Consider the following 18779-nt stretch of genomic DNA (forward strand, 5'->3'; position numbering starts at 1 on the left):
TTACGCATCTGCTCTACGACGAACCTACAGCCAGTCATTCTTCTCACTGCAGGGACAAGTCAAAGTGAAATATTTCTTATATTTACATGTCTGTATATCACATGCCTCATTGTAAAATACAGATGAATGGCATTCTGTTCTGCTCTCTAGCTCAGCATCGCTAGTGGAGTCTGCCCCTGCTGGCACTGATACTTGTAATGCCAAACTTGGGGATTTGCTGAGGAGTTTTTTGTTTTTTTGTTTTTTTAAGATTTATTCTTAATTTTTAATTACGTGTTATGTGCGTGGATATGTGCAGGGGGATGCCGAGAGGCTAGAGGAGGGCATCAGCTCTCCTGAAGGTGGAGGAGTCAAGGTGGAAGTGAGCCACCATCAGCACGGAAGACCCTGCCCAACCCCCCCCCCCCCATTGGTTTTGATTGGTAAATAAAGTTGTCAATGGCTGGGCATGGAGACAAAGGCGAGACTTTAGGATTCCGGGACAAGGGACTAAGGAAGAGCAGTCAGGGAGATAGCTGCCACCCCAGGAAAGGAATAGAAGCCACGCCTGAGGTATTGCAAGACAGAGAACATAGCTGTCATGTAGGTGCTGGGGACTCGCCGTGGGGGGGTTGGGGTTGGGGGCTGCAGGTCTGGGTTCCAGCAGCCAAGATGGAATACAGGTTTTAGGTTTTAGTGAGTAATAACTCCGGAATATCAGAGGGGATTGTGTTAGCCATGTGGAGGTTTGAAAATAGCCCAGTCACTGAGCTGTTTAAGGCATATTAAAATATAAGACTGTGTGTGAGTGTTGAGTGTGTCTTTCATTTCAGAACCTAGAACACTGGCGCAGGCAGCAAGGAGCCACTGCTGGGAGGATTTGAGTAGAGTTAACTGGGAACTGCTACACCAGCAGATGTGGGTGCTGGAAACCGTCCTCCACAGAGCAGCAAGCACTCCGACTGCTAAGCCATCTGTGCAGCTCTGTGGTTTTATTTTTCCTCCAAAAATCGTTTTTTAATATTTATTTTATCTGTATGTGCATTTTGCCTATATGTAAATATGTATTTCACATTTATGCCTGGTAACCTCAGAGCCCAGAGCAGGGTATTGGATTCCCTAGAGCTTGAGTTACAGATGGCTGTGAGCCACCAATGGGTGCTGGAAACGGAATCCAGGTCCTCTGGAAGACCATCAAGTGTTCCTAACCACTGAGCCATCTTACCATCCCTATCCCTTGGGTTTTTACATTTGTTTGTATTCCAAGACAGGGTCTCATTTAGCCAGGCTAGAACTGAACTATGTAGCTGAGGATGGCCTTGCATGCCAGTGCTGGGATCACGGGCCTATGCCACCATGCCCAACCTGCAATATGCTTGGTGGACGCTCGTGCAAAGCTGCCTCCTCTCCTACCACATGACCGCTCAACATCACCAGAGGATGAGCATCAGAGGAACTTTGCAATGTCATTTCCAAGATCACGGCAGGCGAAAGGCCAGAGCAGCAGTTGCCCACCCTCCCCAGTTCCTGGGGCAAGCACTCAGAGGTGTGCTCTGCGCTCCAGTAGCACACAAGGACCTGGCCTCTTGGAAAAACATTGGGAGGTGGGGCCTCTTTGGAGGTGATTGGGTCAGGAGCCCTCTGCCTTCACAAATGGATTGATGTCGTCACTGAGAGGTAGGCGTGCATGTGGTGTTATTGGACAATTGAACTGATTGGCTTATTAGCTGACTGGTATTCCTGTGGCCTCCTGCCGTGGGTAACACAGACAGAGGTACTTGTTGTCATCCCACTCTCTACAATGGGAGAAAATGGACTTAGATGCACAGGGATTCAGTTTTCAGAGCAGACGGAGGGCAACCATAAGATGCTGTAACAGACCCTTAAACAGAAGAGGCTGTGCGACACACGATTGCCACGTATGGGACATGTATGTCCCCAGCAGATTCCTGTCGCTGTACCACTCCCCAGCTTAACCAGCCATGGTCCCACACCAAAGCTGTTCACTTGCAGTCTGAGTTGCAGCAAAAATGACAAAACCATGGGCTGGAGAGATGGCTCGGCGGTTAAGAGCACTGACTGCTCTTCCAGAGGTCCTGAGTTCAATTCCCAGAAACCATATGGTGGCTCACAACCATCTGTAGTGGGATCTGATGCCCTCTTCTGGTGTGTCTGAAGAGAGAGACAGTACACTCACATATTTATTTTATAATAAATAAATCTTTAAAAAAAAAAAACAACAAAATCCTTTTCCTTTCTTCACCATCCCACAGTCGGTGTCTTCTCACTAGGTTTTATCAACTTTAGCAAACAATTTTCCCTCTATGGAGAACTTTCACCTCTTATGTGGATGTATGTATGCCTGAGTGAATTTTTGTGCACATGCATGTGCCCACGGAAGCCAGAGAAGGCGTCAGATCCCCTGAAGTGGAATTACAGGTCATATGAGCCACTGTGTGGGTGCTGGGAACCAAACCCGGATTTTCTGCATGGCAAATTAAGTGTTCTTAAATTGATGAGACTGTCCAATCAAGCACTGGGATTCCAGCATTCCTGTGACTTCAGGTTGGGGCCGCTGTTGAGTATGACAAAGGAGTGTATGTAATTCAGGGGTAGAGTGTTTGCCTAGTATGTACAAAGTTTTAAACTCGGTCCCCAGCACTATACCTAACTGGGTGTGCCAAAACAAACCTAACAGCCAGGTGGTGGCACACACCTTTAATCCCAGCACTTGGGAGGCAGAGGCAGGCGGATCTCTGAGTTCAAGGCCAGCCTGGTCTACAGAGTGAGTTCCAGAACAGCCAAGGTTATACACGGAGACACAGTATCTCAAGAAACAACCACAAAAGCTGGAATTGGTGGTACACACCTGTGATCCTCAGGAGGTAGAGACAGGAAGGTCACAAGTTTGAGGTCATCCTTGGCTACATAACAGTTAAGGGGCAGCCTGGGCTCATGAGGCTGTTTTAAAAACTCCAAAACAAGATCAAGAAGCCTCCTAGGCAAAGGCGCTTGCTGCCCAACAGTGCAAGCCTGGCTGACTGAGCTCGAGCAACAAAAAATGTCGAAGGTAAGAACCACTCCAGAATTGTCACCTGACTGCCATACACGCCAAATACCTCCTCCCTGTCACACACACAACAAACACATTTAAAGCAAGACAACTGAAAAACCCATTATGAATTATTTACGTGTAGAATTTTCCATCTTATACTTTCAGATCACAGTGGAGCGAAAATAAAGGGACAAGTGCATCTGTCCATCACATCAACCCGGTACAGGGTATACTGTAGTCTATAGCTTACACCAACCCCTCTGGCACTGTGGACTCAATTATATAATGTTACAGTTCTGTATACAACAGAACACATACATAAGGTGTCTTAAGACCAGTTACAAGAATATTATAATTGACACGTATGTATTTGATTGCACCCTTCAGATCAGACCACAGCAGACTCCCCCACCCACTTTCTGAGCACCTGGTGCCTCAGCAACCCAGAAGAGAGAGAGCAGGGCGAGAGCGGGCTAGTGGACCCTCAGAGGTCCCCCATCTCACCTGGATGAAGAGAAAAAAAGAGACCCCAGCCCAGTTAGGCCCAGGGGTTCTGGGGGTGCCTGGAGAACCTGCAGAAAGCAGGCAGCTCAGCCCATCCGGCTGGGGAGGGGCTGGGAGCCAGGCCCCGCAGGGGGCAGGAGTGGGGGCGGGGTATTACCCCGGAGCTGAGGGCAACAATTACATAACAAACAAACCCGGGCTCAAGCTGTGAATTAATCAAACCGCTGAAAATAAAACCTTCCTCTCAGGAACTTCAGACAAAAGAAATGAAAACAACCAGGCTGGCTGGAAAATAAAAGGCAGTGGTGCTGAAAGCCGGGACAAAAGGAAACCAGACAATAGGGTGTTGGACAAAAGCAATAAAGCCAGAGGAAGTGTGACAGGCGCACAATGAAGGCCTGTGGGCTTCTGATCCCTCGGCTCTCAGCCACCTCTGTCCCACACCCACTGGCTGCCACCAGGTCGCCTCCTCTGGCCACACTTGGATCCCAAGGGCTTTTCTTCTTCATTAGGCCCAGCCTCTGGGCTTCCAACTCCTACCTCAGTGCAAGCAGTCACAGCCACCGCAGCCAGAGAGCACGGTCAGATGAACGCCGAGGCCAAGTGCTGCCCCACTGGACGTGGTGACCATCCATCCACCCCACTGAGGGGGAAACAGAAGAGTCCACTGCCTGTCCTGACTGCCCAGAACCAGCCCTACTGGCTACATTTAGCTACTGAGCCCCAGTAATGCAGCTAGTGCCGGTAGGAATGTGCCGTATCAAACACACCAAGGGTCCCAAAGCTAACGAGTTGTGGGTACAAACTGATGGGTTAGGTTAGATAGGACATCCTCTCTTTTTGTTCCTCTCTTACATCTTTTAAAGATCTGTTTTATTTTTAATTGTGTGTGTGTGTGTGTGTGTGTGTGTGTGTGTGTGTGTGTGTGCACTCATAAATGCATGCTGAAGGCAGAGGCATCAGATCCCCCTGGAGCTACAGCTGGAACTGTGAGTGGTTGTAAGCCACCTGGTCACTTGTCCTTGGCAAGAGCGGTAACCACTCTCAATCTCTGAGCCATTTTCCTAGCACTAGACAAAACATTGAGCTCACCTTTTTTTAAAATATCTTTCCCTGAGACAGGGCCTAACGGTGTAGAGCAAACTGACCTTCAGATCCACCTGCCTCAGCACCCAAGAGTCACCTAATTCGTTTTATCATTTTGTTTGTTTGGGGTTTCGATGGGGATTGTACCCAGGACCTCACCAGCCTAGTGTGTACTCTACCACTGAGCAGCACAGCCAATCTCATCTCTATCTATCTATCTATCTATCTATCTATCTATCTATCTATCTATCTATAGACACAGCAGCACGTACTTGAGTTCCAGCGTGTCCCTCAGGCCATCTTCTCCCGTGGATGCCCTTTTCCAGTTTTCCCATACGCACCCAATACCTTCAGGTCATACACAGGGTTATCTGATATCAGGAAATGGCATCTTGGGACTCCCTGCACTGCACAATGGGGATAAGAGAACCCAAGATGAAGAGGTAACCTATCAAATGTGCCTGTTTTACATTCTCAAGGTACCTTGAACTTGGTCTTCAAAGGACCAATCACAGCTGGTGATGCCTCAGAATGCCTGAGGATGTTTCTGGCTCTCCCCCATTGCCTGGGAACCTGACCCATGCACCTTACACTTATCACTGTAGCCCCAGGTCCTAGCACAGTGCCTGGAGCAAGGGAGACTGATGCTGCTCCCTGTACTTCCTCTGTGTGAAGGACACCAGCAGTAGCAGAGCGAGCTCATTCCTCCTTCTTTCTCCCCTGCTGGGACAAGCGCTTTCTTATAGACCTGATAGGAGCCTCCCTGAAGCCCCTTCTTCTCCAGGGGCTAAAGACCCTATCAATCTCCTTAATAACGCCTTCCTTGCAAAACGCATGCCATGCCTTCTCAGGGGATTTCCCTCTTTCCAGATTCCCCAAACCCAAAGCCCTCAGTGCACAGGAGACAACTATGGGATCCCCCAGTTCTACCCTATTCTGTAACCCCAAGTCCTAGCCAGGAGCCATCAATCAGATACCGCTCATCAGCACCCAGCTCAGTGGAAGTTCTCCTGTGTTATCTGTGGCCCTCCCTCCTGTCCAGCATCCCAGTTTTTAGATAAATGGAGATAGCGAGGCCTAGAGAAGTCAAGTGTGTGTGCTCCTTGGGATAGCCCTACTTCAGAACTACAGTCAGAGGCCTTCCACCAACAAGGAGGTTGAACAGTAAGCGCCTCCTCTACCTTCCTTCTCTCCTAGGAAGCCCACCTCGCAGGTCTCCCACTCCTTCCTCTTTAACTTTATCTCACTAAGCATCCTCAAAGGGTGCCATCCCTTCACAGGAGGGGGCTTCAGCCATCTTCTCCCTTGAGTTTCTGAACTGCTGCCTGGGACTTTGAATCCAGTGTCTGGATAAAGGGGTGGAGAAGCCCCTCCAAGGATGAGGAGGGGCAGAGTGCCACCTTTTTGCCCCCCCATTCTCCCCACAAGCCGGTTTCCCCACTCCAACTCCCACTCTCTGCCAACCCCCTTCTGCCCCAAACAAGCCACCAGCCACTTCCTTTTCTAATCACCCAGCCACAGACCCAGGTGAATGGGGATCAAAGAAAAGTCTTCACTCTCAGCCCTTCCTCCCTCCAGATGCACAGTTCCCGTTCCCTCCGCACAAGATGCAGAGAGAGGTTCAAGTTATCGTCGACTGACTGTGACTCAGACCCAGGGCACAGGAAGACATATGCAACAGGCAGGCAGACCCTCAGAGAGAGGGCCACTTGGGCACAGCAAACCTCCATGGCTGCCCTCCCCGCCCCCTGCTTGTCAAGAGTGGCTGGTGCCAAGGGCATCGTCAGGGAAAGAGATCCATGTAACATGGGTGGGGCAGGCCCTGGTCCCAAAGGGAATGTCACTTCCTCTGAAACCCCAGAGAGTTGAGAGCCTCGGGCTGCCCTGAACAATGGTCCCAAGGCGTGGGTGCCCAGAATGGTGCCCCGTGCCACATCCTGCCATTCTTCCCACAGGCCGCACCCTGCCACCCTTCCTGACTCCACCCGATCCTATCTCTGTGTTTACTCAGGGCTGGGAGCTGGGCAGGCTGCAGGCTGAGGGCAACCCTTTCCTGATGGTCCCCGTGCCCCTTGCAGCAGACCTATGGTGGATGAGGTCCAGCTGTGGCTGTTTTAAGTCTCTCAGCTGGCTATGAACAGACAATACTCCAGCCCCAGGACTGATGGATCCCACTGGCTGGCCAAGTGGTATCTATCCACATCGGCAGATGGAGGCTCAGTGAAACTCTAGCCCCTGCCCAGAGCCTGAGAAAGGTGGTGGCCACCCAGCAAGTGCCTCTAGCTCAGAACCCAACTCAGCACTGGGCTTTCTGAGGGATACAAGTCCCATAGAGTGGAGAGCAGTGGCCTGGAAGAGTCAGTACTTGAGGTGGTTCCCCCAACCGCCACATGGTCTTCCAGCAACAGAAAGGCGCCAAAGCATTGTCAATCAATACAAAGTTAGACCCAAGAGAGAGGTGCTGCTGGGGCTGATACTGTGATGCATCCGTCCCCAAGAGATCTTCTCTGAAGAGCTGACGGTATGTATCTTCAGGTGTGCGTCATTCCAACAGAACCAAGAATTTGACTGGGCCATTCTTGTCTCCCAGGAAGGGAAGAATTCTAGGCTGTTGCAGCAGGGACTGGTCAACCTTATCACAAGTTCACCAGGAACAGGCCTGGGTATTAGCCAAAGGAAGGAGAAACAAAATGTGAGCAGTCAAGCTGGAGAGATGGCTCAGAGGCTAAGAGCACTGACTATTCTTCCCAACGTCCTGAGTTCAATTCCCAGCAACCACATGGTCACTCACAACCATCTGTAATGGGTTCTAATGCCCTCTCTGGTGTGTCTGAAGACAGCAACAGTATATTCATATAAATATAAAATCTTTTTTTTAAAATGTGAGCAGTCACAGTATACCTTTACTTGGCCACAAGCACTACAGGATGCTGCAATCTCTTTCTTAAAAGAACACTACAGAAGCCAGAGTCTGGGACATCCTATCTGGCAAAGGAGGGATGTCTGAAGTCACTCATTAACACCAAGCCTACATCTTACATCCTCTGGTTGGTGCCCACTCATTCTCCCACTACCCCTATGTTTTAACCCAATAAAGACAAACTGACCACTATGTTCCAGGTTCACAAGGTCGGTCTTGATAAGTTCTGGGTAAGGAAAAGGTGATCAAAAGAAACCAAGGCTGGGGCTGGAAAGATGGCTTAGTGGTTAAGAGCACTGCTGCTCTTCCAAAGGACCTAGGTCCAATTCCCAGCACCCATATGGCAGCTCACAACTGTCTGTAACTCCAGTTCCAAAGGATCTGACACGCTAACACCAATGCACATAAAATGAAATAAGTCATGAAAGAACAAAAGAACAAAGGAAAGAAAGAGAGAGAGAGAGAGAGAGAGAGAGAGAGAGAAAGAAAGAAGCCAAGACACTTGGATGGTTAGTGACATGTACCTTTAATCCCAGCACTCAGGAAGCAGAGGCAGGGGGATCTCCATGAGTTCAAGGATAACCTGGTCAACAGAGCAAGTTCCTGGACAGCCAAGGCTGCTTAAACTCTCTTCAAGGAGGAGGAGGAAGAGGAGGAGGGGGGAGGGGAAAGGAACTTGGAGGGAAGACTATTTCTCAAAACCCCAGTTTCAATCAGACAGTATTAACAGAACACTTTGGAGGCGGAGCTGAAGGATTAGAAGTTCCAGGCTACCCTGGGCTACCCGAAATCCCTTTTTAAAACAACAAAAACCCCTCTGCTTCTTCCTGTACACAGAGTATCTAATACCTGCTTTGTGGTTACAAGAGTGATATATCCTTCAAGAATCTGGCAACATGCATGGTTGGGGACCCGAGAGTAAGAGAAGTGAGAAGGGCTCCCTAGACCTTCCCTGGAATTGAGATGAATATTTGGTCTTTTCAGTCTCCAGGCACATGACTCCTAAGATCCTTGCACTCTCCAAGACGTCCCCCCTCCCCCCATTTATATGCTAGAGATCTGGGTGGGGGCTTCTGGCCCCTAAGCAGCAAGAATGGAACAGTTTTAGACTCTCCATCCCCAACCTCTGGACCTCACTGGTAGAGCACTGGCCCTCGAGGTATGAGGTTCCAGACTTGACACTGCAAGAAAATGAAAAGATAAAAGGGAATAAAGGCTATCCTTAGATGATCAGATAAGCAAAGATACAAGTCTGGCTTCACCACGTGGGTTCTCATCCTTTGGTTCTATCTCACACCCTTACTCAAGATGACTTCTGTCAACGTATCCATTCCCCCATCCCTGTTCTCTCTCTCTCTCTCTCTCTCTCTCACACACACACACACACACACACACACACACACAGAGGCAATGCCAAGGATGGAACCCAGGGTTTAATGCATGCTTGCAAGAGCTCCGTTAGTAAGCTGTAGCATCCCAGCCCTTGGGTTTTTGGGTTTTTTTTGTTGCCCTTTTGTTTTGTTTTGGTTTTTGAGTTTAGGTTTGTATTATTTTTGTAATTTTTTTCTTTTTTTAAACTGAAGAGACTTTTTTTGTAGCATATATTCTAATCAATTTGTCCTCCTCCTAAGTTTACCTCCCCATCTTCCCACCCACCCAAACCCACATCCTCTCTCTCGTTCTCATTAGAAAACAGGCATCTAAAATAAATAATAAAATAAAAACAAACTATAATAGGACAAAACCTGTTTAGCAGAAAACAAAGAGCTAAAAAAGGCACAAGAAACATATACACAGAGAAAAACCACTCTGCATATACAGAAATCTCGTGAAAACGCAAAATTGAAAAGTATATGTAAGTAAAGGACCTGTAAGGAAAAACAAAACAAAACCAAAAACCACTCCAAAAAATACCAGTTAGTTCACTTAGTGTGGGCCATCTACTACTGGACACAGGGCCTACCCTTAAGGCCGGTTTGCACATCCAGTGGGACGCAGCTGAAGAGAACTAGCGTTTCCCTTGCAAGCAGTTTATCAACTACAGATAGCTTCCGGATTAGGGATGGGGTCTTGCGCCCACTTCCCTCTCAGCGCTGGGATCCCTCCTGGCACAGACCTGTGCACGCTGCCACAGTCTCTGAGTTCATACGTGCATCAGTCCAGCTGTGTCTAGAAGGCCTTGCTCCCTTGATGTCTTCCATCCCCACTGGCTCTTACACTCTCTGCCTCCTCTTCTTCAGAGTCCCCTGAACCCTGAGGGGGAGCGATCTGATGGAGTCATTGAGGACTGAAGGTTCCAAGGTCTCGCTCTCTGCACATTGTCCAGTTCTGGGTCTCTGTATTTTGTATCTACTGCAGGAGGAAACTTCTCTGACGATGGCTAAGAAAACCATGTCCTTAGGAGTCTTTTTATTGCTTAAGCAGAACGTGGTGTTTGGCTTCCCTCAGGCTCATGGCCTACAAGCCTCAGGTCCTCTGCCACCCCAAGCAGTGTGGAGCGTGGATTCTCATGAGATAGCTGGCTAGTCACACAAACTGGGTCATGACTGCACGGTGTATCTTGTGGGCAGGTCACCATTTTAGATGAAGGGTTTGTATCTACGTTGGTGTTTACCTTTCTCCCCTGATAGAGTGCAGAGTAGTGTTCAGTACTGTGAACGTGAGTCAGTAGGGTGAGGGCTCTAGGGAGGCACCAGCCCTACTTCCCTGTGGTCAGTGAGTTCTGTAGGTGCTGTCTTCAGCAACAGTGCTTTACCACTCTGGACAACAGCTAAAGGCCTAGGTTGTCTGGGGTTTCCATGGTGCCTCTTTGGCCAACAATGCAACTAGACTCTGGAGGTTTCATTTGGTGGCAAGGAGATGTCTAATTGGGGCTTTGTCTCTCTATTATTTGGTGATTCCGTGTGTGTGTGTGTGTGTGTGTGTGTGTGTGTGTGTGTGTGTGTGTGTCTTTTTAAGACACTTCTAGCCAGGCAGTGGTAGCACATGCCTTTAATCCCAGCACTTGGGAGGCAGAGGCAGGCAGATTTGAGTTTGAGGTCAGCCTGGTCTACAGAGTTCCAGGACAGCCAGGGCTACACAGAGAAACCCTGACTCAACAGACAAACAAACACTTCTACTATAGTAGGTTTCCACAGTACCCCTCAAAGGGCCCTTAATTTTAGCTATTCCTTCTTATACTTCCTCTCTCTGTTTAATCCTGTTCTGGTCAAAGCACCCCCTAGCCCTTTATAGTTTTAAGGTAAGACCTCAGGCTGGCCTTGATACTCCTGCCTCTTTAGTGACTGATGTAACAGGAGTACCCCCAGAACTGGTGCCCTAAATGTCCTTTTGGTATCCCCAACAATGTAATATCTCTCTGACAAGTACTTTGAGGCCTCAGATACCCACAGTGGGGACAGGCAGGATACAGATTTGTGAAGGAAGCCCAAGTAAGCAGAAGGCCTGCTTATCCAGACCAATCACTGCACCGAGCATGAACTACTGCATCTTCCCTGCCTGGGATGACACATCATGTCAGAACTCACCAGCTCCTCAGAAGAGCCTCATTTGCCTCCCATCAGCGTGAATCGCCATTCTATTAACCCAGGCAGCGGCATGCCAAGCCCAAGAACAAGGGGAACATGGAGACAAAAGGATGGCCACAGAGGGGAATGATCGAGACAATCTGCAATAAGCTGTGTTTACCCATCATCCAAGAAGAATTTCATCTTTGCTACACAGACCTTCTACCATGTGTGGGCTGGCTGAGGCCTTGTGAGCTTTCTCCTTTCCACACTGGCATGTCTGTCAGTGTCATCTCTATTCAGTTCACATGAGGCAGCCATGTTGCTGAGACGTCATGGCTGTGGTTTCTAACATTTCTAGGAGACAAAATCTTACAGTACATTTCCTATTCTTCTGGCTTTTACAATCTTTCCAACCCCTCTTCTGGAAATGATCCCCAAACCTTAGGTGCAGGAGTTGTAAATGTATCTATCCACTAGGGCTGGGCTCCACAACTCCACATTTTGATCAGTTGTAGTTTTCTTTACCGGTTCCCATCTGTTGCAAAGAGAAGTTTCCTTGATAAAGGAACACCTATCTGTGAGTGTAAGGATAGGTATTTAGAATGTAGTCAGGGATTATACTGGTTTAGTAGACTGGTAGTTGGAGGTTCTCCTTTCAAAATCCATGACAGAAAAAAAAAAGCTGCAGAGATGGCTCAGTGGTTAGAGTACTGACTGCTCTTCCAGAGGTCCTCAGTTCAATTCCCAGCAACTACACAGTAGCTCACAATCATCTGTGATGGGGTCTGATGCCTTCTTCTGCTATATCTGAAGACAGCAACAGTATACTCACATACACTAGATAGATAGGTAGATAGATAGATAGATAGATAGATAGATAGATAGATAGATAGATAGAAAGAAAGAAAGAAAGAAAGAAAGAAAGAAAGAAAGAAAGAAAGAAAGAATGAATGAATATTCCAAATCCATGACTTCACTAGCTTAGTCATCTAGATTTCTAGTACCAGGCATGATTTTCTCTCTTACTGAGCCTTCTTAAATCTCATTAAAGAGCTGTTGGTAACCACCAAGGTACGTGTGCCACTACTGCACCCAAGGTTCTTGGGCTGTGTAGGTGGTTGCTGTCATGACTGTTACCACAGCAACTGGATAGATTAGGAGGCTTGAGGGCAGGAGTGGGGAACTGCCCACCTTGCCTGCTGAACACTGAGACTGCCAGTCTTTACAGTTCGAGTCTCCACCTGTGGTGGAGCTCACACCACCTTCTTGAAGGCAGGCTGGAGAGCTTTCAAGTTGCTGTATATAAAGCGCTCAGCACAAGTCTGCAGAAGACAGAGTAAAACTTCGTACTTTAGTGTTGGTTGGTTGAACAAACGAACAAATGAACGAATGAACCTAAGAACGAACTGGATGAAGTGTGTACTCTGCTGGCCCAGAGCTTTAGCCCCAGGCTCTGCTTCGACCACTGACACTCTTTGGAAACCGAGGCAAAGGGGTGGGATGACTAGTGAGCACGGGAGGGACCCTGAGGCAGCACCAAGAAGAAAGACACCTGTAGTGTTGACATCCAAAACGTTTTCTAGAACCGCGAGTATTGGGCTATCGGGCAAGTTTGCAGCTCCAGTGAGAGGTTGAGTCACCCTGGCATGTGCGGCTGAGGACCTCCAACCATAGCTAACTTTCCTTGAGTGTTTACTTCATGCCCAGCATTACTTAAATTGTTTTTACTCCTATTAACTTCCTTATTCTTCAGAGGAATTGTTTGAGGTGGGCACCTCTGTTAAGGAGAAAGAAGCAGACACTCAGGAGATCTGAGGCCAGGCAGCCTCTCAACCCGGAAACAGGAACTGACTAACAATGTGGAGTGTCAGCTTCAGCCCTGTCATGTCACTCATCAGCCCTGTGAAACAGTTCCTATCAATCACCCGACTGATGAGACACAAGATAGGAGGCAAAAATCACAGCCAATGGCAACTCAGAGGCTGAGCCCACAGACTGGCTGATGGAGCCCCTCTCTAAAGGGGCCGAGGAGAGCTGCTTTAGAGAGCCGGAACCAGCCCCACTCCTGTGTGACCAGTACTGCTCCCCAGCTTAGGGATGCTCACAGCAAGCCTGGCAGAAAAGGTTCCCAGACCATGGAGCCCAGATCAGTACAGGTGAGGAGTTCTGTGACCTGTTCACAGCTCTTGCAGGGTCAAGCAACAAGCCCCAATTGTATCCACAATATCTTCCTGGCCAATGAAGGGCATGGGACTGCCCTGGCCCCCATCTTGAAATAGACTGGCAGGCAGCAGGCATTGGGAAGGCTGTTTTCACACGGGTAGACAGTGGGGAGACCACCCAGAGCTGGGGTTACAGAAATGCACAACAAATACATGGACACAGAATTCCCATCTGATCCAGCAATCCCTCCCAGGTATATACAGCCCCAAGAACTGAAAGAAAGCTCTTCCTCTAGAGCAACACTGTGACAACCAAAAGGCGGAAGCAAACCAACAATACGCAGTTTATAGATACAACGGATTCTTGGCCTTAGAAAGGAAGGAAATGACACACTGCAGCTTGAATGAACCATGGAACACGCTAAGTGAAAAAAGCTACACATGTAAAGGACAAATCACCGTATGCTGTCACTTGTGAGGGACTAGGAATGCAGGGGTCAAAGGGACAGGGAGGAGCATAATGGAGAATTCCATGAACAGCCGTTTCTGGGTATCTATTCAGGGGAGGGATGAGGGAGTTAGTGACTGTTGTATAACAATGTAAAGGCAGAGAACTACAATTTTATAATGTGTAGCGGTAACGTTGATGCTATGTGTATTTTAACATACTTTTTATGCTTTGTAGAGACAAGGCTTTAATCTGTAGTCCAGATTAAATGGCGTTAAAGTCATAGTAATCCTCCTGCCTCAGTTTCTCAAGCACTGGGATTATGTCCCGCCCCTTACCCCCTTATAGTATGTGTTGAGGCCCTGGGTTCCATACCTTGTACCCCTTTCCATATGCACACGTGTGCTCACAGTTAACACACTCTATTAACTGTATTTCACACACCTTTAATCCACATATAGGCCGAGGCAAGAGCTCCACAGACTGGTGACTAGCCTCTGACACAGCATCAGAAGGGCAGCAGGCTGCTCAGAAGGCCATAATTAAAGCCACTAATTGAAGAGTCTAGAAATGGTCAGAGCCAGACAGAGTGCGCCCAGCTCTGCCATCCAGGTCTCTCCCTGCTGTCTCTAAGAAAGATTAAAGGCTTCGACCTGCAACACAGACACAGGTGTACTTAGGTCCTCCAGCTGGGGGGCAGGAAGCTGCCTTTCCTGGAAACCCCTTCTGAAACAGGGCAGCCTTTTGGAAGCTGGACCCCTGATTTCCAGACAGCTCCGTTGTGGACTTTGCTGCACACGCTGGGCTGTGAAATAACATTACCTCCGGGTGCCCCACTGTCTACAGAGGACACGGGACAGTGAAGTGACACCACAGCTGCCCTGTGTGGAAGAGCCACCGGGGAGGACAGACCGCTACTGTCCCAATTTTCAGGGAATAGTCCACTTGAGGTCATGTACACTAGCTTCCGTCGGCTACCCCTGAACTCTTTTCCTCCTCAACAAATCACAAGCTGGCCCTCAAGTCCCGCTAGCCCTGAGGGCCATCTGAAGTTTCATTTTCTAATTTTTTTTATCTAGTATTTTACTGACAAAATACAATGTTCATTCCCACCTTGCTAAGAACACATCTAAGAGTCTGCCATGTCCACAGCCTGCATTCTGTAGCTTGATTAAAGTGCAGGCCCTTCCGATGGCAGCCCACCCCAACGACCCTAGGGACTTCCTATGCTGACTGGAAAGCCACCAGCACCTTCATCCATCCCTGTTTGATGAAAGAGAGAGTAGGCAACCCTGGGGCATTTCTTATCCATCAGAGTGCTGAAGCTCCTCCTGTGGCTCCCCTCCCCCAACAGTCTGCAGACCTGACCCAGGGGAGGGCAGGGGGTCATTGGTGGGGTCACTGGAAAAGCCAGGCTCTGCACTTAGGAAGAATTTAACCCTCTTCTTCCCGGCTCGGGACTATCCACCCTGACAGCCCTGACTGGTGAGCATTCTAGTTTAGAGAGAGCCTGCCCAGATGTGAGCCCCCTCCGGATGGATACAATTCTGGCCTTACCTCTTAAGGTCTTCAAGTCCTGGCTTTCCCCCTTCCACACAAAAGTAGTCAAAAGACCCTTCCCTGCCTGAGGCAGGGGTGGGGGAGGGGCTCAGCCCACTTATTTTCTGTCCAAGTACTTGATACATCAAATGATTTACACGGCCCTATGCACCCCCAGTCATCTGGATACCTTCAGCTCAGAGGCATGGCGCACATCACCCAGACATTTGCACAACGAGTCAGTTATTACTTCTCCAGATGATTAAATTATAGGTGAGGGGGCTCCAGCCTTTGATGCAAAGGCAGGGAAGGGGTGGGTGAAGATAGTGTGCTAAGGCCCTAACTTCTACCAGAAGCAGGCCACGTGGGGAAAGGACTCAGCAGGCATAGCAGGCACGGCAGTCTCCTGGGTGATCGAAAAGGGCTCCGCTCACTGTCATGTCAGCTAAGGAACCACACAACCAACTTACAAGAGGAAACAAAACATCCACGTCGTTTTCAGTAAGCTTATGACTTTGTGTCTGTCCCCATCACAGCCGTCCTCAGTGGCATGCAGCCCTTGGACATCCCTGGAATCTTGAACAGGGCTGGTTTTCGAGCCAGACCCATTTCACAGACAAGGAAATCGACGAGACTAACTCCAAATCCCAAACCACAGACCAGGACCCTCTTGGAAGAGGTCACTTCTTATTGACTCTCCAGGCCCCAGTTGCCATCGGTGGAACCTGCATGTATCAGGGACAGTGACCCAGCAAGACTCCTCCCTGCAGCCATGGTCTGAAGAGGAAGCCGTCTCTTGCAGCATCCAGCATCAGGGTCCAAAGGTTAGCTATAGGCTGTTGACCATTGAAACTTCTTAAAATGCACGGCCCAGCTTCCAGCGTGCCTATGAGCCTCCACTGGTTTCTACCTGGCGAGAACTAAAGGAGACGGACAAGGCAATGTCCTCTGAGTCAATCTGTCATTTTTTGTTATGCCTACCCTGCAAGTTTATTCTTTCAGGGTCCACACCCCAGCCCTGCTGGAGATGCCCAGGATAGCAGGCCTCACCTTGGTGGCTCTGGGTGAAATGATCATCAATAACACAATGGGCACAGCAGCAAATGGGTAACAGCAGCAAACCTTGATGAGACCCCTCCAGGCCAGGCTCTACGTGGGCACTTTTCACATTCGCCTGTTGAAGAACCCTCCCCATGCCTGCCCTGGTGGCCAGCACTGCATCCAAAGGAAGAAGGCCGTGGGAAGCTGAAGACGACACTGGAGATGCAATGTCTGTGCCCACCATCCCTGCAGAGGCACACCTCTCTCACTAGATCTTCCAGAGAGCATGATCAGGGTACCGGGCGGCATCCTGTCAGGGCCCAGGGTAGTTCTATCCCTGCTCAGGACGAGGCCAGTGGTCAGCCAGCTCCACACTCGCCACAGATGAAGAGTGAGAACATAGGTATCCCTTCGCTGAATCCTTTTATCTTTTGTGATTCCCTCTTCTACTGTGAGAAAACTCTACTCTAAGGAAACAGTTTCCAGGCTGGCGGCCGCACGGCTTCAGCTTCTAAGTGTGCCTGCTTGAATCACGCAAAAAAGTGTTAACAATTTCCTTTTCTTCTGTCTCCGTTGTAAGCAAGATTTCTCGGATTCTTTGGGGTCCTTTATTTTTTTCCTCAAAAGCCACCCTCCCTGCCGCAAGTTTGCTTGTCCGCCATGGGCCTAGCTGACATCCATGATGGCTTAACTCATGTCGCACAGCATTTCCCTTCGCTCCTCCATTCTCCTCCCCTGAGCAGCTGCTGAGAGTCACAGCTTACCTGTCCAGAGCTTTCACTTTTAAAATCTAATAAATCTGTCTGAGAGAGAAAGAAACAGAGACAGAGACAGCGAGATCCATTCCAATACTGGCCAGAAATCATAGTTCAGGCATCCCACTCCATCTCACTGTCCAGGAACACTGGCATGAGACCTGGCTGTAGCCCCCTTCTGTCAGGTCCCACAGAACACAGTCTCCAGAGAGTTGAGCATGGCTGCCTCGTCTCCCACCACATTCAATCATTCCTACACAATGAGGTCTTGATTATGTTTAATTAATGATTAAAGTTTCTAGCAATGTCATTCATTTAAAAAATATACATCAAACCAAGCAGGGCATGGTAGCACACACCTGTCCTGAAAGCACTCAAGAGGTGGAGGCAGAGTCAGGAGTTCGCTGCCACCCTCAATCACAGCTCAAAATCAGTCTGGGATACCCAAGACCCTGTCTCAAAAATGCTAGCCACCAAATCATTACCTTCTAAAAAGGCCAGAGTCAGAAAGCCTACACATGCAGGGATCTTAGTCAAGGTGGTGACACCCTAAAACCCTTGGGCACCATGGGTTGGGCGGATGGGAGCGCAACATGGCTCCGAAGCTGCTAGCCTGAGCCCACACCCTTGAGCCTTGGCAAGTAAAGGCAAGGCCCTCCTTCAGTCACCAGCCATTCACACAATGGGAAGGCAGCAACAATGGCTTCAAATGGAAAGGAAAAGAACAGAGACTGCTGGGAATTTTCCTGGGACAATGAGAGACACTTCAGCCTGAATGAACCAGCCACCCATTCTCAAAGTTCTCTGAAACAGCCTCTGTTTCCCCATTGTTAACGAAGTCCCAGCATTGTGACCTGGGTCCAACGTTTGGCTGAACCAGGTGGACTCTGTCTAAGTGCAGGCTATGTTTCTGCCCACTGCTCCTTGTCCCCGGCTCCCTCCGGAGCCTCTGGACTGGCCCTCACAGTCCCTGGCCCAACAGTGTCCCACATACGCTGATGTGAAGGGCACTAGGGAAGCTATGAAGCCTGGGTGTGGTGAGCTGAGTCTGCCTTTTGGTGAGCCTCAGGCAGGAGCCTTGAGCTCTGAGAAAGATGATTCTCAGTCCAGAGAAGAGAGATCAAACAACAGGTCTAAGAGGCCACTAGCTGTCCCTAGGAACAACAATGGGCCAAACCTCACAAGTAGAAAGCATGTCCAGGCGCCTGGTGCCTAACACACACCGTGTTTACCAAAAAGTGAACCTGATCTTCAACAACCACTGAGTGGTACCATGCTTGGGATGAAGCTGGCGCGCAAGAGGGCACCACTGTCCCAACCCTTGGGGTCAGGCTCCACCTTTCTTTCCTGAGCTGAGGTTCCTCACCCGAGTATGGTTTCTAGGAGTGGGCTTGAATAAGTGAGGAGATGGCCTGTTGTCAGTGCCGAACATCTGGGAGAACGATGGAGAAAGGAAGGGGGACGTTCGCTTACCTGAGAGAGAGGTGGGGGGCTTGCCTCCAGGAGTGGGGATCAGTTATGCATCCCAGGAACCATGGAGAGCAGCTGGGAAGATGGGGTACCCCGGGTGCCAGCCCTGCTTTCTCCATCCTGGACCCCCACATGACAGTCTGCACACACATACACACACACACAGCCCAGGAGCCCACAGATCTCTATCTGCTGCCCGATCTTGCACCCACTGAGTGAAATTCCACCAGCTCAGCACATTGCAAAAAGGGGGGGTGTTTTGCTCGTGCGCCATTCTTTCCACGGGGGCGGCCATCTTGCCCGCTCCCCCT

The 18779-nt window shown here is 49.3% G+C and overlaps 1 protein-coding gene across 5 annotated transcripts in view; it reads right to left on the reverse strand.

Annotated features, from left to right (window-relative positions):
- Sox13 (SRY (sex determining region Y)-box 13) overlaps window positions 1–18779 on the reverse strand; it is a 42160-nt gene that overhangs the window by 11707 nt on the left and 11674 nt on the right. The gene's annotated exons all lie outside the window — the stretch shown is intronic.

This window comes from Mus musculus, chromosome 1 (genome assembly GCF_000001635.26).
Source record: "Mus musculus strain C57BL/6J chromosome 1, GRCm38.p6 C57BL/6J".
In the NCBI taxonomy this organism is placed as follows: Eukaryota; Metazoa; Chordata; class Mammalia; order Rodentia; family Muridae; genus Mus; species Mus musculus.